The sequence below is a fragment of the Simochromis diagramma genome, unplaced genomic scaffold (genome assembly GCF_900408965.1).
Source record: "Simochromis diagramma unplaced genomic scaffold, fSimDia1.1 OVJJ01000676.1, whole genome shotgun sequence".
Taxonomy (NCBI): domain Eukaryota; kingdom Metazoa; phylum Chordata; class Actinopteri; order Cichliformes; family Cichlidae; genus Simochromis; species Simochromis diagramma.
In genome coordinates, this window is record NW_024387466.1 from 2,435,589 (window position 1) to 2,457,344 (window position 21,756).

At 36.6% G+C, this 21,756-nt stretch overlaps 2 long non-coding RNA genes across 2 annotated transcripts; both read left to right on the forward strand.

The window, feature by feature from the left end:
* Positions 1 to 674: 674 nt before the first annotated feature.
* LOC120723279 lies at positions 675 to 2,435 on the forward strand. The gene is made up of 3 exons (XR_005693703.1): positions 675 to 870; positions 2,018 to 2,083; positions 2,295 to 2,435. It is a non-coding gene; the product is annotated as an uncharacterized LOC120723279 (long non-coding RNA).
* A 15,789-nt stretch (positions 2,436 to 18,224) lies between these two features.
* Positions 18,225 to 21,756, forward strand: LOC120723253. Its single transcript, XR_005693696.1, has 4 exons — positions 18,225 to 18,318; positions 18,738 to 19,192; positions 20,377 to 20,442; positions 20,690 to 21,756. It is a non-coding gene; the product is annotated as an uncharacterized LOC120723253 (long non-coding RNA).

The window sequence follows — 21,756 nt, forward strand, 5'->3', positions numbered from 1 at the left end:
AGCAAGGAATACATTGTGTTCTTTTCAACAGTAAGCTTTACCGTGTGAAAATATATAAACACTTGATTATAAGGCATACTTGTTTCTACTTGATTATACTTTAATGATTTAACTAAAATAAAAATTCTCTTAACAATAATGTTCAATAAATAAAAGCTTTTTCATTCTGTTAAAAACGTGTCAAGGAGAAAGGACTGCGTTTTTATGGAGCGGTTATGAGATGTCCTCTTTGTCACATACCTTTAATGCACCTTAAAAAAGGTTAAAGTTATAAATTCTGTCTAAAATGTGATGATTTAGTTTGTTTTACTTGAAACCAAAGTAGCCCATAGCCTAGTGGTCAAGTTATGATATGTGACAAAATGTTTTATTAGTTCCCCTAAAAGTCTGCATCTCTTTTATCTCTTCAGTGATGACCACTATGATTCTGCTGGGTGTTCAGGGTCAGAGAGTTGGTGAGTACCGGCTTTGTTCTTGCTTATTTAAACTTAATTTTCCATTTTGGAGGAGCAAACAATTGAATTCAATTTTTTTGTATTTTAATTAGCATTTTATTTCTTTTATCAATCAAATACAGTCCAGAGGTTTTAGTAGTAAAATACTTTTTTGTGGTAATGGTTGATATAAGTAAGTTAATCAAGTGCACAAAATATCCCATATTTTTTAAAACCTTGTGTAATCTTCAGGTATTTTATCTTCCTTTTCTCTTTTAACTCTTTTTACATTGAACATTTAATCCACACTGTTTCAAAGAGGCGAGCCTTTTCCCTTCAGAGGAAGCACCGTGGATCCTTGTCTTTACTTTATTGGACGCTCTGTTGCTGTTGCTTGGAATGTACTTTGTCAACGATTGCTTGTACAGAAGTAAAGGTAATATTTTGTATATTGCAGCAAAAGTTTCTGGCACAACTTCACCTACTTCAAACGTGCATGGAGAGGATGAAAAACTCACAACGCAGGGACTCCAGCAAAACTTAAAATTAAAGAGGAACAACTTAATCAACTGACCAACGCGTCTAGGTCTTCATCAGGGGCATGATCCTGATGAAAGTGTTGCTGGAGTCCCTGCGTTGTGATAATTTGTACATTAAAAGCCATGAAACCTTGTGTTAATTGCTTTTGCTTTTTGCACACTCACATCATGCTTTGTTAAACCAAAAGCAATCTGGAATCATTGCACCATAAATATTGTTAACTGAAAAATGTTTTACATTTATGTCATGCTTAATGTTGAGAAATCACAATTAATATTTGCATTTCTTTATAAAGGAGATGCTTTTGTCTGTCAACAAAAGCACATAATTCAGGCTCAGCTGAGAATCAAACTGTGTTTGAACACAAATGTTGTGTCTATTAATTGTTATTATATTTGGGGAAAAAAAAACAATGTATATTATAAGAAAGAGGAAAGATATTTAATCGGGCATCATTTTTTTTTATTTTTAGTAGTAGTAATAAATACAATTATAATTTATACATTCATATATAAATAATTTAAAACATTTTAAACAAATGAAAACAAAAGACGAAACGGTCTTCTTTTTTGTCTTGTTTTTGTTTTTTTGTTTGTTAAATATGTACACATTATTTAGAATGAAATATTCACTCTAATTTTTGAATGAAACTCTTTAAAAGCCTGAGAGACTCAAAAGAAAAATATTTAAAACCTTTAAAAATTTCAGTATTGGGAAAAATACACAAATTGTGTAAAATATAATTTTTTATTCCTCAAATCTGTGATGCTAAAAAAGCAATGCAAAGCTTGACTAGCTATGTTAATGAAATGTATAATAAAAGTCAAGACACTGTTTAGATCAGCTGATATTTATGTCATTAAGATGAAACTGCAGAAAAACAATGTTCTGATGTAACAGTGACATTATTTTCTTCTGATTGTCAGATTTTCCCAAGATTTCAAATTAGATCTAATGAATGCAGTGAAAAGCAAATAGTTTTCATCATCACTGATGTTACTGTGGTTGTCTGTCCTCTCACTCCTGCTGTATCTCTCCATTAGATGATGACATGTTATATTCCAGAGCCATTTGCTACACCTTATGCCCGGGTGAGACTAAACTCAAAGGTGAGATTAATGATTCCATATGTGCAGTATTTAAATATGATGGGTTCTACATATTAATTAGAAGTGATATTAGGAAAAGGAACACAAACACTAAAGCTTGACTAGCTATGCTAACAAAATGCAGGGTAAAAATCAAGAAACTGTTTAGAGCAGCTGATATTTATGTCATTAAGATAAAACTCCTCTCACTATGGCTGTATCTCTCCATTAGAGGATGACATGTTATATTCTAGAGCCATTTACTACACCTTACGCCCGGGTGAGACTAAACTCAAAGGTGAGATTAACTGTGACTAATGATTCCTTGTGCATTACATTCAGATAACATGTAATATGTGATGGGTAGTAAATATTAAATACCAGCAATATTAATAAAACGTATTGTTCATGGCAAAAAATTCATGCTTGTAACGCAGATGCCCTGAGAAGTTAATTTTGGTCTGCAATACTAACAATAGCATTTTTTCTGTCCTTTAAAGAAAAATTAATACATTTTTTGTTCTGTACTTCTTGTAAATCTAACAGGTCTCAGAAAAATAGCGGCATGAAGACAAAATCACATCTGAGTGAATTATCACACATTGTTATTACAATTGAACAAGCTGTACATTGTCTGCTATGTATATAATTAAACTATAAATAACTATAAGTACCAATAAAGTTCACATGCTAACAAATGCTGTCTGTTATGTAGACATTTGTTAAATTAAACCACTTGTTGCTTCTGCTCTTTTTGCTTGTGCACGAATGTTGTTCAAAAGAAAAAAGCTGCTGCATCTCATTTCTTCTAAACAGCAGGTACTCCCTGTGGTCAACCACTAATGTAAATGTGTTGCATTGCTTTGTTTTCCAAAACAGATGAACCAAATTTGTGGTAAGCAGTGAAATACACCTGCAAAGGTGACTGAAAATGTCTCTGATGGCACTGATCACCACCTGCACTCATGTATATATCTTTCTACGTAGCACTCTTAATTCTTATTCTCATGTATATATCTCTGTCATGAGCACAAATGCAATGTGTGTAATAACATAATTGAAACTGTATGTTAAATAAATGGAATAAATGTTTAATCAAATGGCACTGCTCAAAGCTAAATAAAAGGATATAGAAGAATCAACATGATATAAAATGATATAATCCACAAATTTCATTGTCCTGTTTAAATTGACCTCTAAGAGAGATTGTTCTGGCCCAATGAATTTTATCACATCTGACTAGAAATCTTAAGTGGTGTCTTTTGTTTACTGACAGAGTCCCCTGACTGATTCTGCTTCTTTTGAGACCCCAAAAAACCAAAAGGTTTTTTTTACATCCAGCCAGTCTTACTGTGGTATTAGATTATAATAGTTAATTTCTGCAGCCAGTCACACAGAGACTAAGAGCCTGACTGTCATAATTACGTTACCATTGCTTATTGCATCATGTGTGAAGATTCTCAGTCATCCAGGTCAAGGAGCTTGGAAAGAAAAGGGTCTGGAGATTTAAGCCATATGTTTGTGTCTCCCAAGAGGGACATGGTCCCCTTGTTGGTCCTCTATCTAATCACATGAACTAAGTTGTGAAAAAGGGTGTAGATCACAATCAGCCAAGGTTTCGGGTGAACCCGCTGTGAAACCTATCCCCACCCTATCATGTTATTTCCTGAGTTCAAATGTCCCAGGAGTGGGGGTTAAGGTGTCTGTGAAGGGATCTCAAAACTGGATTATAGATGGCAGACAGTTGGTGTCTGCCATCTATAATCCACTGCCTCTGTTGCACCGGTGCATCACTCAATTCATCAGTGTTCATGGCCCAGTCTTTCCCTCTGTCTTTGTAGAAGAATATGCAAGAGCTAAAATGATGATTTACCATTGTTTTCTCATTTAAGCCTTTCTGGTTTATTAGACATCATTTATACTCTCAAACGAAACCATACATAACTAATTCAGACAGTCACAAAATTATTATTAATATTATTATTATTAGATGGAAAATGAGTCTGTCGAGCAGATTCCTGGGCACATGTAGGAATGTCATCGATTTTCTTTCTAATCTTGAATGTCCTATTTTCCTAAAATTCAAAATCAAGTCTAATGAATACATTGAATAACAGACAGTGATCATCATGACTAACACAGCTGTGGTTATTATTCCCCTCACTCTCACTGTCCCTCTTCATCACAAGATGAAGATGCATCACCCTCTAGACCAATTTCCTTAGGCCTCTGTGACACTCAACCACAAGGTAAGACTAATTGAAAGCCATGTAATTAAAACACATTTTAACATTAGCATTAAGAAATCTGAAATTGAAGAGTAATTGTCAATAATCTAAGACAATAAGTGTTTTTTATTAAGTAAAGTTTTTTGGCTACCAACTCATTTAATTCCACCTGTTGTCAAAGTAGAAGCAGGAACCAGCAGAGAGTTGCCCTCAGCAGGTCCCTGCCAACACACAGCAGAGGATCCCTTCTATTCTACAATACAGTAAGTAGGGAAATGATGCTTTATGTGCTGCAGTCAGATAATAGTAATTAGTAAATTTGGGATTGGCAATATAGACAGTTACATACTATTAAACGGCAATGGAATATGTATAGTTTGTCATACATTTCACTCACACCCAAATGTATGTAGAATAAATATTTGATTCTTTGATGACATTCTTTGATTTCTTTTTTAACTGTTGTACTTTGCATTTTTTCTTCTACACTTCTTTTGTGTGTCTCACAGGTTGCAGAGAGAGAGAGAGCTGACTAAAGACATAATCACATCTGAGTGAGAGCAAAAACAAAGAAGCAATTCAAGCTTATCAGATATTTTTTTGTAATTAAAAAGCTGTGCACTATCAGACAGGTTTGGTCTACATGTCTATAAACATGTTATAGTTTTTCTTTATTCAGTCAGATACATCTGATGCAGCTGCATGCCATTCCCACGGTGTTATACACATGTATAAAGTTTGAACACAAGCAAAGACACCTGACTCTTATTTAGAAGTTGAACTTTAACCAACACGTTTGATCTTTCTGTTTTTTACACATGTATGAATGTTGTTACAGTAAAAGAGCTGCTGCAGCTTTCAATGACACCCACTGTGGTCAACCGCTAATGTCAAAGTGTCACATTACTTTTTTTCCAAAACAGACGCAATGAGTTTGTGGTCAGAAATGAAATATAACTGCCATGTTCGATACAGAACGTGACTGACTTTAAGTGTGATCTATTACCCAGACAAAATAAGTGGTGTTTTGTTTTATTGCTTCAGCTTCTTTTTTGGTCAGACTGTGTGAAAGCAGAATTTAGGAGCTAAGTGAGAGAGGCAACACTCAGCTCCTCTTGGTTTGGCCTTAACAGAATAGGTTACAGTCAGTTATTTTTTCAGTCAGTGACAGTGTTGGGAAGGTTACTTTTAAAATGTATTCCATTACAGAATACAGAATACATGCCCCAAAATGTATTCTGTAACGTATTCCGTTACTTTACTCAATGACAGTAACGTATTCTGAATACTTTGGATTACTTAATATATTATCATGCTTTTTACAACAACGTGAATGTACTATTGCTGTGTGATTTATTACTATTACTGAAGGTCCGCGACTCCGAACTGTAGTAAAGGGACCTCTGACTAATACGGCGGGGTCCCTGTCGGCTCGTAGCCGAAAAATAGCTTTACTTTGTTGTGTGGGTCAACTTTTCTTGCGACAGACAGAGAGAGGCGTTGAAAGACTGCTCCAACGGAACTTATTGTTTTCGGAGGAAAACACGAACACGGTGTACAGTCGAGTCTTAATAGCTTACTTACAACTGGGCTCGTCAGGCACTCTTCTTGGCTGAAGTGGTTATTATTATATTTACATGCTTCCAGCTCCCGTTTTTCCTCGATGACAACTCGTACCTTTCCACTCCCCTTTTTCTCCCTCCTCGTGCTCACAGACCCATAACGTGTATGGCAGTCCATTCTCCCTGCAACACGGACTACACTGCCCATGATGCTACATTCTTTAGAGCTATGCTTGTAGCATTCTGCCTGTTAGCTTAGCACAACAACAACAACAACAACGAAAAGGCGCTCTCTCACCCAGGAAACACACAGTCGCAGAGAGAGAGAGAGCGTCGCCCTGTAACCATGGCAATCGTAACGCTGCTGCCTGGAACAACAGAACGTAGCTGTCAAACAAAACCCAAACAGTCCTGACCTGCGACAAAATGAAACAGGAAAGTACCGCAGTGTAATCCATTTATTTCAACAAAGTAACTGTATTCTGAATACCACCTTTTTAAACGGTAACTGTAACAGAATACAGTTACTCATATTTTGTATTTTAAATATGTAACGGCGGTACATGTATTCCGTTACTCCCCAACACTGGTCAGTGAATATTAATTATTTCAGCAGAATTTACTTTCTCTGTGACACAATGCACTTACTAGTTACTTGTGTGTATACGAACTGGACACAATGGTTACATCCTTCTCTGGATCACAAATTCAGTTATGAAGTGTTTTGACAGTTTTAAGAAATGGGGATCTTAAAATACTTTTAAATGTCTGTAACATCGTACTATAACTCTGATAAAGTACCCACACTATTCTTCTCTATAGAAGACTGCAGTGCCTTTTGGGGACACACATGTGACCTATGGCTTTGTTTGTATAAAACATATCATCTTAAATAGCAGATAGTACTTACATTTTATGTCTTTAACTTAAATTAGTCATAATCATCTGATAGATGCAATATTATCTACAGATTCTTTCACTGTCATTCATATATATTTATTTAGTCTTTTTCTCAAAATGATCTTTGTGAGTTAACTTCTGTAATTACTTCCTCCAAACCATCAGAATGTCTTTTAGACCCCATTCCTACAGGACTGCTCAAAGAAGTCCTGCCATTAATGAATGCTTCAGTCTTTTAATATGATCATTAGCAGATGGCCGCCCCTCCCTGAGCCTGGTTCTGCTGGAGGTTTCTTCCTGTTAAAAGGGAGTTTCTCCTTCCCACTGTCGCCAAAGTGCTTGCTCATAAGTGGTCAAATGATCAGTGGTTTTTTCTTTGTATGTAGTCTAGCTTACAATATAAAGCACCTTGAGTTGTGTTCAAATAAAAGTGAGCACAGATGAATTGAGTCATTGTTTTGCATTTGTGCCTTTCTTTGGTGTACTTTGATGTACATCCCAACAAACAGTTATGTGTCATTGTTGCTGTTTTTACCTTCAGTTTAACATGAGTGTAGTCACTGCTACCAGCAACAAGGATTACTGTAGGTATGTGGATATGATATTTGTGTACATGAGTCAGAGTTGTGAATTTTTAATTTTGTGAATTTAGACCTTAATTTTTTTTTAGCTTTGATAACAGCTCAACTTTTGGCAGTAGTCAAAAATAAAATCCCTCTACAGCAAAAGGGTAACTTCCTTACTTACCAGCCAAGCCGGTACTCTGGGCTTAGTAGTAATACACGTATTTTAGCATATTAATACATCAGAGTCAGAGTGGACATAGAGAATAAAAAATGATTACAAGATTTCTTTAAGACAGGATTTGTTTGTTTCCTCCCCCTCTGAAAGAGAACTGTACACCAAAGCTATTTTTTTTAAATATAAAGTGTTGTTTCAGCAGCAGAAATGAGTGGTTTTACTCAGCAAGACATCATGGAGGTGAGAGCTCTCTGCATCAGATTGTGTGAATATTTTTCTGAATTAAAAGAAAATTATGGAGTTCAATTTTTTAAAAACATACATGAGTAATTCTCAAATGTGATATTAATGTGTTTTTCATGCAGAGGAATCACTTGGTGACGACTCAGAGAAAGTAGAAGTCCTGCAGCGCCCCCTGTTGCAAAAAGCAGGCATTACAGCACTCCTTGTAAAGAAGAAAAAGAAAAAAAAAGGAAACCTCTTTATGAATTAATACTGTATGATAATAAACCTCGGTTGTCACAATCGGTCTCCATGTGATTTAACTGACAGATTTTTAGGCCAGAAAGATGCCCTTCACAATACAACAACAAAGGGACTTGTGTCTCCTTCTGCACAAATAAATAAATCAAATTCAAGAATAATGGAATGACTCATAGCATCTTGTTTAAATAATATTACACAGTAGTTACTGTTGGTGTAGTAGTAGTAGAAGTTTGTACTGTAATGGACTGTAATGTACTATAATGGAGGTATAGTTAAAAAAAACAAAATAACAACAACAGAATCCTAACTCAGGCTCTGACTGTTCTCATTTCCCTCTTTATGTGTTGAGGTAAAGGTCATCTACAATGTAGGCAACAGAAAATAGAGCAATTAAAAAAATCATTGTTTTTTTTCCACTTATGCGTTAAAAAAAAACGATTCAAGCTGAGTGCCTTCATTAGAATTAAAATGTAGAATGAAATAAATTTGAACATGTACTAATAATATTATTTTATTACATTATCATATTACATTATATATACCTATACTTTCTTGTGAAAGTACAGAATATCTGTACTTTTGCCAAATCTGACTCAGTGTCAAACTGCATGTAACCTTTTTTGCCTAAAGAAAATTAATGTTCTAATGTTTTGTGATGCACTGCAGGTGGCAGAGTTGTACTACAATGAACTGCAAAGGATTCGCCCGTAAACTGAACACATATACACTTACTGACCTCTCCATAGATCCAAACAAGCATTGTGACTTTAATCTCAGGATTCAGAATTAAAGTCAGAAAAAACACACTTTTTTCCCAGTGGCCCCTGGAAGTGGTCCCTCTTGGAAGTTGGAAAAACAAAAGTTATATCAGTAACACTGATATAACCTTGCCACCAGGAAAACCCCACGCAGCATTGCCAAGGCATTCAAATTGTTTTGACCATGAAGCATTATCTGATTCTAATTTAATTAGTCATTTTAGTTCATGGTTGTCAAAGGAGTTGGTAGCCTTTTGAAGAACCTGTCATCATCTTGTCTCATTGAGCAACCTGGTTACTGTTATTACATTTTATACGATTTAATGTTATATAAAATTGCAACATACAGTGTTTATTCTAGCTCCACAGAAGATTAATACAAAATTTGATTCTTTTTTTTTTGTTTTTTTGCTCGTCAGTCACTTCATTAGGTACACTTGTTCAACTGCTCATTAATGCAAACATCTAATGAGCCTACAACATGCTAGCAAATCAGTGTTTTTAGGGAGACATCAAGACGACCTGCTGGAGTTCAAACTGAATATAACAACAAGGGAGAAAGTTGAGACTTGAGAAGCTGAGAAAGTCGTGCATAGAACTAACATAAGGACACCAACAGGATCATCCTGCAAAATGAGAACTCTTTATACAGATGAAAGTGGAGGTACTGGTATGAGACTGAAGGAAGAATAAGAAGCAATATTATCAACATTTGTGTCACTAGTACACAGTGTTGGTCAAGTTACTTGAAAAAAGTAATCAGTAACTAATTACTAATTACTGATTACTTCCCCCAAAAAGTAATCCTGTTACTTTACTGATTACTTATTTTCAAAAGTAATTAATTAGTTAGTTAGCTAGTTACTTTTTAAAAACATGATTTATAACCTGAATAAGTAATAAAACAATAGCTCCTTCAGCCCAATTCTACTTTTTCCCCAATTCTACTTTTTCTGCATAATTTTACTGGATCTCAGTGCAGCATTTGATACAGTTGACCACAACATATTACTCAAACGACTGGAGAACTGGACAGGTCTTTCAGGAACTGTACTAAACTGGTTCAAAACATACTTAGAAAACAGGAAATACTTTGTATCAATAGGTAACTTCACATCTGAGCAGAAAAGTATCACATGTGGAGTTCCCCAAGGTTCCATCTTGGGACCCCTTCTGTTTAACATTTACATGCTCCCACTGGCACAGATTATAAAGAACAACAAAATAAACTATCACAGCTATGCAGATGACACACAAATATATATCACAATGTCACCAGGAGACCGAGGCCCTGTACAGGCTTTTGGTAAATGCATTGAGGAAATTAATGACTGGTTGTGCCATAATTTTCTCCAGCTAAACAAAAAGAAAACTGAAGTAATAGTCTTTGGTGCCAAAGAAAAATGATTACAGGTCACCAGAGAACTTCAATCTATACACTTAAAAACCACAAACCAGGGGAGAAATTTGGGTGTAGTGATGGATGCAGACCTAAACTTAGAAAAACACATTAAGACAATAACAAAATCAGCTTAGTAGGCTTGATTACTGTAACAGCATCTTTACAGGTCTACCTAAAAAATCAGTCAGACAACTACAGCTCATTCAGAACTCTGCTGCTCGAGTCCTCACTAAGGCCAAAAAAGTGGACTACATCAGTCCAGCTCTGAGGTCTTTACACTGGCTGCCTGTCCGTCAGAGGATAGACTTTAAAGTTCTGATGCTGGTCTATAAAGCTCTGAATGGTTTAGGACCAAAATACATCAGTGACCTCCTGACCCAGTATGAACCTTCCAGATCCCTCAGGTCATCTGGATCCGGTCTTTTATCAGTTCCCAGAGTCAGAACCAGACACGGAGAAGCTGCATTCAGCTTTTATGCTCCATATATCTGGAACAAACTCCCAGAAAACCTCAGATCAGCTGAAACACTCTGTTTATTTAAATCCAGGTTGAAGACTCACCTGTTCTCAGCTGCATTTGAATAAAACACCAAATCCACAAGTTTAAGCTTAAATTTCAAAACTTATATTTTAACTACTGATTTTATCTATTGTTCTGATTTTATCTACTGCTTTTTAATCAATTTTAAATAATGCTTTTATTTGTTTTTGTTTTTAATGTCTCTGTAATTCACTTTGAATCACCTTGCTGTTGAATTGTGCTATATAAATAAACTTGCCTTGCCTTTAATTTTTTAACTTTATGCATCAAGCAAAAATTTAATTATATGCAACATTCTCTGACTGGAAGAAATTTGTTTAACATTTAAACCTATTTTCTGCACATTCCAGCACATAAAAAAAAAATATTTTTTTGTGTTTACACTCAGTCTTTCAAATAGATGCAAGTGAAACACAGCAGAAAATAAATAAAATCAAAGACTTGCGATCCTGTTGCTCTATTTTCACCTGTAAAGCAGGACTGTGGTAGGCGGAGGTTTACCCTGGTGCAGGTGTGCCGCAGAGGTCAGTGGAAGAATCTGCGAGTTTCTCTGTGAATTTCCCATTACGTGGTAGCGCACTCGGTGCTTGCTCGGAAGTTTTGGGGTTTTTTTCGCTGTAAAACTAAGTTTTTTTCCCACGCACAACGGACGCTAATGTTTTTGTCACTTTTTATGGAATCAAACTCAAAGTAAGGTCAGTACTTCCACGCTTTAAATGCTGCACGCTCATACTCTCTCCCGCACTAAATATGTTATCCATTGTTGATCTGCACACAGCTGTTGCCACGAACGTTGCACTCGCTTACATTATTGTCATGAGACATTCTCGCAAAAAATCACGGTTTTAGTAACGCAGTAACGCAGCGTGCTTACGGGAAAGTAACGGTAATCTAATTACCGTTTTTGCAATAGTAATCCCTTACTTTACTCGTTACTTGAAAAAAGTAATCGGATTACAGTAACGCCTTACTGCCCATCTCTGCTAGTACATTTGAAGAAAAATAAAGAAAGAACAGTCTTTGATACATTTTAATTACTTAATATTGCTTCCTATTTAATTAAAATTTATTAAATAAATATCAAATGTTTGTTGTTTCAGATGGTTCTGTTATCCTGGAGAGTCCTGTATACCTGTGTGTAACGTTGGACCCAAGAAACATACGCTGGAGCGAATATGATGACAGCAGAACTTTTATTTAATACTGTGGTTTGTTTACTGGGACACAGACACTCCCGCTCTCTCTCTGCTGTCACGTCCGCTTCTCCCCTCCGACTGTCACTGCCACCATATAAAGAGACACAATCACTGTCAGATCCCAGCACACCTGTTCACCCTGCCCCTGCGCCGCCCCGGGAGCTCACTGCGTCACCCCTCCTCTGCAGCTGGCCAGAGACCACACCCACGCCACACAGTGTTTCTTTGCAAGCTCCTTTGAATGGAAGAAACTGTAACTCTTTGCTGCAAAAACAAAACTTCTTCCTACAAATTACAGCTGATTTTTACAAAGATGGAGGTCAATTCTATAGAAACTCCACAGGAAACATGATCATTCGCAGAGTTTCAAAACCAAATGAGGGACTTTACAAGTGTAACATCCCAGAAGCTGGACAGTCCCCAGAGAGCTGGCTAAAAATCTCAGGTGAAACACAAGGATATATGAAAATGAAGCAAAGCTGTTGAGCCTCACACATAGCTATTTAAAATGTGTCAGTGTTGGGTCTGCGCTTGCAGGCCCTGCTGGTTCAGAGACTTATTACCTCTTAACAAAGCAAGACAAACAGCCATCCATATTAACTTGCAAGCGAAGCCTGGTCGGAACAGACCTTGGAGGTGAAAGCTCCTCCACCTGTTTCCAGCCAACTCCAAAGAACCAGCCTTCCCTGCAGCCTTTATTGAAATGACACAACTCCCATTTTAAAACCATAAATGGTGTGTCGTAACAGTTAAAGCAGTGTGTGTGTGTGTGTGTGTGTGTGTGTGTGTGTGTGTGTGTATGTGTGTGCGTGTGTGAGCATGTGTGTGTGTGTATGTGTGCCTATGTCCGTGTCTTTCTGCTGATAACAAAGGGTCATCTCTCCTAACCCTGTTTTTCAGTGGAACAAATGTAATAATTATAATAAATACTTTCTGTACCTTATATTTGAGAAATTATTTTAAGTCAGGAGCTGAAATAATAATTATGATGATAATATTTAGCTGATTATTCTCATCCCAAGAGATGTATTGTCTGATTAGATTAGGCATGGTTTGAAATCAGCGTTCCTTTTGTACACTACACTAAGATCTAGTTACTCTAAAATGTAGTTTACCAATGTTTTAATGTTTTTAAAACAATGTTTTAAACCATTGATACATGTTTTTGTTTACGTGTCCATAGAGGCCAGTGGAATGAATGCAAGTAGAGCTGTATTTGCTGCTGTAAGAAAGAACAGGAAGAAGAAAGGTATGTTTCCGAGGAGTCGTTTAACCACAGTAGCACAATAGTTTTTCTATGAAGTCGTAAGCAGAAAAAAAGTGCACTGCGTGAATGTTTTGTCAGTGTGTATGTGTTATTTATGAATGTGCAGATGGTAGTGATAATTTGAGCTTAGTGAACTTACGCCTCAAATGAAAACCACATAGACTCCAAGTCTCTTTCAGATATGAACTGTATCAACAGGGAGAGATTTGAGTTTCCTCGTACAGCTCAAAAAGGTTACATGTGTCATGAAGTATAATTTCTGACATGCATTTCATTTCAACATAAATTGAAAGTAAATGCTAGTTTTATTTTTAATCTATTCTGGTAAAAATAATTGAGCACTGAAAAAGTATTTGAGTTAAAAACTCAACGAAAGGTGAAAACATGAACACTTACAACATAATTAATTTTAATTTAATTTTCAATTTATTTATACAGCACCTAATGATAACATTAATCTGAAGGCACTTTATATTGTAAGGTAGACCCTGCCATAATACAAAAAAACAAAATCATATGAACCTCTAGCAAGCAGCTTGGCGACACTGGGAAGGAAAACAACGCATAAACCCTCCAAAACAGAAATCAGTTCAAAACATAAACACAGTAATTAGTAGCTCCACCATGATTGTTGATCACCTCAAAAATTCACGTGGCATGCTTGATGGAAGTGTTTCCATGAGTTGATTTCAAACATTTCTCCAAATATTGAAGACAGCCCCACGAAGGACATCTGTCAGGAAATGTTGTCCATTTTTGTAAACTTCCCTTACCATCCATCCTGAAAGGTTCTCAATTAGATTTAAATCAGGGGAACACGCAGGATGGTCCAAAAGACTGACGTTATTCTTCTGGAAGAAGTCTCTTGTCCCGTGGGTATTGTGTACTGTAGCATTGTCCTGTTGAAAAACCCAGTCGATCCCACATACACGAGGGCCCTCAGTCATGAGGGATGCTCTGCAATATCTGGACTTAGTGGTGTTTGATGCCCCTGCACCTCCTGAAGCTCCATTGTTCCACTGGAGGAAAAAGCACCACAGAACATTATTGCGCCCTCTCCACTGTGACATGCAGAAAACATCTCAGGGGTTATCTACTTGTCATGCCAGTAACATTGGAAACCATCAGGACCATCAAGGTTAAATTATTTCTTATCAGAGAATAAAACTTTCTTCCACCTTTCAATCTCCCATGTTTGGTGCACTCTTGCACAGTCCAAACAGGGAGTCCTGTGGTGTTCAAGGAGACAAGGCCTTTGAAGACCTTTTGTGTTTTTGAAGCCCTTCAGTCTCAGATGCCGTCTGATGTTTATAGGGCTGCAGTCGGCACCAGTAACGGCCTTAATTTGGGTCGAGGATAATCCAGTGTCTTGGCAGACAGCCAGTTGGATCCTCCAGCTCAGTGCTGGTGAAAATTTCTTTGGGTCTTCCACTTGACTTTTTTCCATAACGCTGAGATCATTGAAGTAATTCCAAATGACTGTCTTACTGTGTCCCACCTCAGATTACCAGTCATGACTCACCTGTTAGTGGAGTCAGAATCCAGGTAAAGGTCACCAACATGTAGCCACACATCTAAAAGCATATTGATTTGCTCTCCTGATATTTAGACTGTAGTATTGATATATATTTTTTTGCCTTTGCCATCAGAATGTCATGACAATTACTCTACCTGACAGAACATGACCATGAATCCACAATTTTGCACAGATTTGGCATTTTAAAGGCATGTGATCTTAAACATTTGATCAGCTGTAAAACAGCCTGATAATCTCTGGATTATCACAGATCATTATGTAGTCTGCTATATTATAAGCAACCACTAGATTGTAGCAAAGTGAGGTGACCAGAACAAGAACCATCACATTAACTGCAAACTTTTTCAAAATTTAGAAGTTATCTGTCAGGGTCCTGTCTCCTGACCCAGCATGTTTAGTTCTTTGTGATTTTTGTATTATTGTACTTGTGTGAGTTATTCTATGGTTTCTAGTTTCGATCCCTTGCCCTTCATGTTTCTCTGTGTCCCTTCTGTTCTGTGTAAGTCTGTGTCTGCATGTTTGAGTTTCCCTCTGTGTCTTTCGGTTCTTAGAGTCCTCTGCCTTATGGTTTATGTCTCTGTGTTTCTTAGTTGCTGTCTCCACCGTGTCAAGTTTGTGTCTCTGTGTGATACTTCCTGTTTTACTTTGAAGGTCTGTGTCTTATGTGAATGCGTCCTGCTTTGCTTGTCTCATCAGTCCTGATTTCTCCCAGCTGTGCCCTCCTTCTGTGTCTCATTCCCCTCGTTACTTCCCAGTGTATTTAAACCCTGTGTTTCTCTGAGTCAGTGATGCGTTGTCCCTCATGCTGTGTGGATATCCCTGTGAGTTTAGTTTGCTTTGTATGACTTTCTCCTGCCAGCAGATAAATGTTCACCAGCTGAGTTCTTTGTGTTTAAACCTCGTGCCTGAGTGCTTGCATTTGGGGTCCAACTCCTGCCTGCCGCACAGCGATTCATGACATTATCTATGCCTTTATTTCCCTGTTTAGACTGTCCTCTAAAATAAAGTTAAGAGAGATCCTTCTGCCCTGTGTGACTGTGTCACTTTATAAAGTGGTCGACATTTTATGTGGTTTTGTTTAATGACATAGTTTGTTACCTGACTCTGCTTCTTTGATAATGTAAAAATGAAAAGTATGTGTCAGTTATAGATTCTTACTGACATTAACCTCAACTTTTAAACTAGAAAAAGTGAAGAGTTAGAAAATATTTTTGGTTTGGTGAACATTTATTTACTATTTTCCTTTTATGCTTTATAGGTTAATTGCACAGTTGAATATTGGTAGTTTAGCAGTTTGGTAATTCATCAGTAAACCAAATCTCCCACCTTTTCCTTGTGTCAGATTCATTCCAAACACACTGCAGTTGTTTGGAAATGAATTTGTGTCTGTATGACTTTATCTTCATTTTTATTGTTTTTCTTGTAACATTACCAATAAGTGTGATGTGTCACATGGCCCTCTTCCTATTGAAAAAACAAAAGTTTTATCAAAGATGGCCGACTTTTAAATGGCCACCATGGTCACCACCCATCTTGAGGAGTTTGCCCCCTCACATATACTAATGTGCCACAAACAGGACTTTAATATCACCAACCATTCCGATGTTATTATGATGTATCCATATAAATGGCCCACCCTGTATTTTCTGTCTTTTGTCAGAGCATCTGTACATCTGCCCTTATTTCTCAAAGCCACAATTATTCTTTCTTGATTGTTTGTAGGTTTCAGTGTCCACAATGTAATTCTACTTTATTTATGTATTTTGTACTCAGCCAAAAATATCAGCTCACTTTCCATTGAGTTCATTTCCTGCCTGCTGGTTCTGTCTGCATTTGGGTCCTCATTCCATGCACCAAGGTATCTGCAGATTTTGCAGACTCATGGCAATCTCTCTTATCACATAGCATCATCCTGCAGTACACCTACATTAACCCACTCTTCAGTAACTTAGCCACAGCCATAAAAGCTGCTGGTCATGATATCAGTTTGGATATGTGGTGAGAGGGAAACATGAAGATGTAAGCAGGAGATGTCCTTACTGAATCATCAGAGACGAACAGTTCATTTCAATTCAATTCAATTTTATTTATTTAGCGGGAGGGAGGGGTGGCCATCTGCTGCATCCGATTGGGGTGAGAGAAGGAGATGGAAAAACAAGTTTACCTTTTAGGTGACATGAATGAGTTGGAATCAGAATCAGAATCAGAATACTTTATTAATCCCGAGGGGAATTAGGGTTACAGCAGGCAGCATGCTAATGGCGCATGCACACTTACAAAGGAACCTTCTGACCAACTTTACACAAACATCAAATTGGGGAGACATGTCAGAAAGCTAGGCTGATAGGAAAAAACAACGAAAATACACTACATGAGGTAAGAGGAGGAGAAAAAAAAACTCCACTCAGACTGAGCTCCTAGTGGGAGAACAGTTTGATAACAGAAAAAACACCTCAGCACAAAAGCACATGACTATCAATACACCATAGAAACACAAGACAAGCAACAGGGGCGGGTAAAGGGTAAGAGAGTGCTGGTGTAGACAGCGCATCCGGTCCTGCAGCATATCTGCGCTGGTCCAGTTGACTGCCATCCTCCCCTGGTAGGGCACAAGCATCGAAGGCGTTGGAAAGGGAGGGGGGGTGAGTGAGTGCTTATCAGTGTAAGTGTATGTGTGTGCGTGTCCATAGTTTAGCTGAGACAGTGTCCTTCGGCCTATCAGGCTAAGTAAACAGTCCTCCAGCCAGGAGGGAAGTTATGAACTGTTTCTGAGAGACAAATAAAACCAGGATCCTTTATACGTAACTGACAGCTGGTATGAGGGCCAGGTAGGGCATTAACAGGAAAAGGGGGGCACAAAGAAATACTTTTTTTCTTACTCTCATTTAATATGCCCAGTTTTTAATAAATAACCAAAATTTTTATCTGATTAAATGTATAGAAATCATACATATACCAACAAGGCAGTGTACACCACTGTCACAATGTTTGTTTTCATTCAAAGGCTTTATGGCTTTTCCTATAATACCTGGTGGGCCAATTTCTAGTCAAAATGCCCGGGACAATTTTTTGTCCCAGTCCAGCTCTGTCCTCGATTGAACAGATTACCACAAAAATAATTTAAAGATTGTAACTATTGATGGCTTTCATATCCTTCCTTAACGTTTCTCTGGTGCCACCAAGAAAACTGTTCATTTTCTATTATTTGTTTATTGATGTGTTGAAATATTTTATTAAAATATAAATTTGATATAGAGTTAGAGACTGTAAACTATGAACAAGATTTAAGTTTATATTGTTTTTCTGTAATGATACTACTGTACCATCAGTTAGGTCATTATAAGCTAGTGATGAACATCAAAGTAACAATGCGACCGTGGGAAACATGAACCAGCCTGCTAATTGTGTCAGATGCAACAACAGTCTGAAGTGGTTACTTGTTCCGCCCACTGATTGTGAACGTCACTATCACTCTTCTTGTCATAAGAGCAAATTGGTCTCAGTGGAAACTACTTTCATTAAAATTTGTTGGACTGCATGAAGTTGTAAAAATATTTGATATTAAAACAGCCATAACATCTCAGTCTTCAGTTTGCAGCAAAACAACATGGATGTCAGAGCTCTCGGCATCAGACTGTGTGAGTAATTTCTCAATTTCCATATTTAAAAAAAATTATGCATGTAAACAAATAAGATAAATACACAGAAGTAATAAATATACATATCATATATAATAATAATAATAATAAATAAAATAGGTAAATATAATCTGCAATAAATAAAAGCTTTTTGATTTGTCTTGTTAAAAATATGTCAATTTTGTTCATTTTTTACTAGGACTGCATTTTTATTAAATGGTTATTAGATGTCCTCTTTGTCACATTCTTTTAATCCACAGTAGAAAAAGGTTAAAGTTATAAATTCTGTCTAAAATGTGGTGATTTAGTTTGTTTTACTTTAAAACAAAGTAGCCCATAGCCTTGTGGGCAAGTTATGATATGTAGCAAAATGTTTTAACAAGAACCTGTAAAAGTCGGCATCTCTTTTATCTCTTCAGTGATGACCACTATGATTCTACTGAGTGTTCAGGCTGAAAGAGTTGGTGAGTACCGGCTATGTTCTTGTTTATTTAAACTTAATTTTCCATTTTGGAGGAGCAAGCAATTGATTTCAATTTTTTGTATTTTACTTAGCGTTTTATTTCTTACATCAATTAAATACAGTCCAGAGGTTTTAGTAATAAAAAACTTTTTTGTGGTAATGGCTGATATAAGTAAGTTAATCAGATGCGCAAAATATCCCATATTTTTTAAAACCTTGTGTAACCTTCAGGTCTTTTATCTTCCTTTTCTCTTTTAACTTTTTTTCACACTCAACATTCACACTGTTTCAAAGAGGCGAGCCTTTTCCCTTCAGAGGAAGCACCGTGGATCCTTGTCTTTACTTTATTGGACGCTCTGTTGCTGTTCCTCGGAATGTACTTTGTCAACGATTGCTTGTACAGAAGTAAAGGTAATATTTTGTATATTGCAGCAAAAATTTCTGGCACAACTTCACCTACTTCAAACGTGCATGGAGAGGATGAAAAACTCACAAAGCAGGGACTCCAGCAAAACTTAAAATTAAAGAGGAACAACTTAATCAACTGACCAACGCGTCTAGGTCTTCATCAGGGGCATGATCCTGATGAATGCCACAAGTGTTGCTGGAGTCCCTGCGTTGTGATAATTTGTACATTAAAAGCCATGAAACCTTGTGTTAATTGCTTTTGCTTTTTGCACACTCACATCATGCTTTGTTAAACCAAAAGCAATCTGGAATCATTGCACCATAAATGTTGTTAGCTGAAAAATGTTTTACATTTATGTCATGCTTGATGTTGCAAAATCACAATTAATATCTTTATTACTTTATTAAAGAGATGCTTTAGTCTGTCAACAAAAGCACATAATTCAGGCTCAGCCAAGAATCAAACTGTATCTGAACACGAATATTGTGTCTATTAATTGTTATTATATTTTGAAAAAGAAAAACAATGTATATTATAAGTAAGAGGAAAGATATTTAATCGGGCATCTTTTTTTAAAAATCTTTTTAGTAATAATACCAGATTAATAAATACATTTATAATTTATATATTTATTCATAAATAAATTAAAACATTTTAAACAAATGAAAACAAATAACGAAACAGTCTCCTTTTTTGTCTTGTTTTTCCTACATCTTTCTTAAATATGTACACATTATTTAGAATGAAACATTAACTCTAATATTTGAATGAAACTAATTAAAATAATTAAGCTCTTTAAAAACCTGAGAGACTCAAAAGAAACATATTCCAAAACTTTTCAAAATTTCAGTTGTGGAAGAAATACATAAATTGCGTAAAATATATATTTTTTATTTCTCAACTCTTTGATGCTAAACAAGCAACGGAAAGCTTGACTCGCTATGTTAATGAAATGTGCAATAAAACTCAAGAAGCTGTTTAGATCAGCTGATATTTATGTCATTAAGATGAAACTACAGAAAAATTATTTTCTGATGTAAGAGTGACATTATTTTCTTTTGATTGTCAGATTTTCCCAAGATTTCAAATTAGATCTAATGAATACAGTGAAAAGCAAATAGTTTTCATCATCACTGATGTTACTGTGGTTGTCTGTCCACTCACTCCTGCTGTATCTCTCCATTAGATGATGACATGTTATATTCTAGAGCCATTTACACCACCTTACGCCCGGGTGAGACTAAACTCAAAGGTGAGATTAACTGTGACTAATGATTCCTTGTGCATTACATTCAGATAACATGTAATATGTGATGGGTAGTAAATATTAAATACCAGCAATATTAATAAAACGTATTGTTCATGGCAAAAAATTCATGTTTGTAACGAAGATGCCCTGAGAAGTTACTTTTGGTCTGCAATACTAACAATAGCATTTTTTCTACCCTTTAAAGAAAAATAAATACATTTTTGTTCTGTACTTCTTGTAAATCTAACAGGTCTCAGAAAAATAGCAGATTGAAGACAAAATCACATCTGAGTGAAAGTGAAGACATTTATCACACATTGTTATTACAATTGAACAAGCTGTATATCATCTACTCTGCATATAACAAAACTATAAAGAACTATAAGTACCAATAAAGTTAATATGCTAACAAACGCTTCTGTCTGTTATGTAGAATTTTAATTAAACCAGTTGTTGCTTCTGCTCATTCTGCTTGTGCATGAATGCTGTTCAAAGAAAAAGCTGCTGCTGCTCATTTCTTCTAAACAGCAGGTACTCACTGTGGTCAACTGCTGATGTAAATGTGTCACATTGCTTTGTTTTCCACAAAAGATGAACCAAATTTTTGGTAGGTGAAATACACCTGCAAAGGTTACTGAGCATGTCTCTATGTCAGGTCTAGTGCACACACTGAATAAATGGTGGCTTGTTTCATGCTGCATCAGAAACTGTTCAGTAGAGTCAAAGAAAACAAGCCATTTTAAAATGTTGTTTTAGGTCAGACTGAGTGTTTTGAGAAGTGAGAAGATTATATGATTAAGACGCTGAGAAATGGAGCTACTACTTGCTTTCTACTTGAATATTTAAAATTATATCTGTCACGGACCCGGCTCTGGGGACTCGGGGGTCCGTGAGAAGTGTGGACTCTTATCGTTGTTGTTGTTGTTATTATTATTTTTATTGTTATTAGTTGGTGTGTGCATGTGTCTGTAGCTGTTTTCTGTGGCCAAGTTACAGGCACCTTCAGACCTGGTGGATCTGGCCACACCCGAAGCCTTGCCACACACCTGCTGCTGATCTGGGCTCATTGGGGGAGCTATTTAGGAGAGCGATGGAGCTTCCTCCGACACGGGATCATTGCGTTAGACTCCATGTTAGTCTTCCAGTTTAGGTTTAGGTTTTGAGTGCATGCCTGCTATAGTTGAGTGCTGCTATTGTTTACTGCAGGAGGAGCATGGAAAGCCAGAAGAGCAGCGAGCACGGGGAGTGCAGACACACGGGACCAGAGAGCACAAGACATGGATTTATTGGGAAGGAAGGCACGACATGGGAGTCATG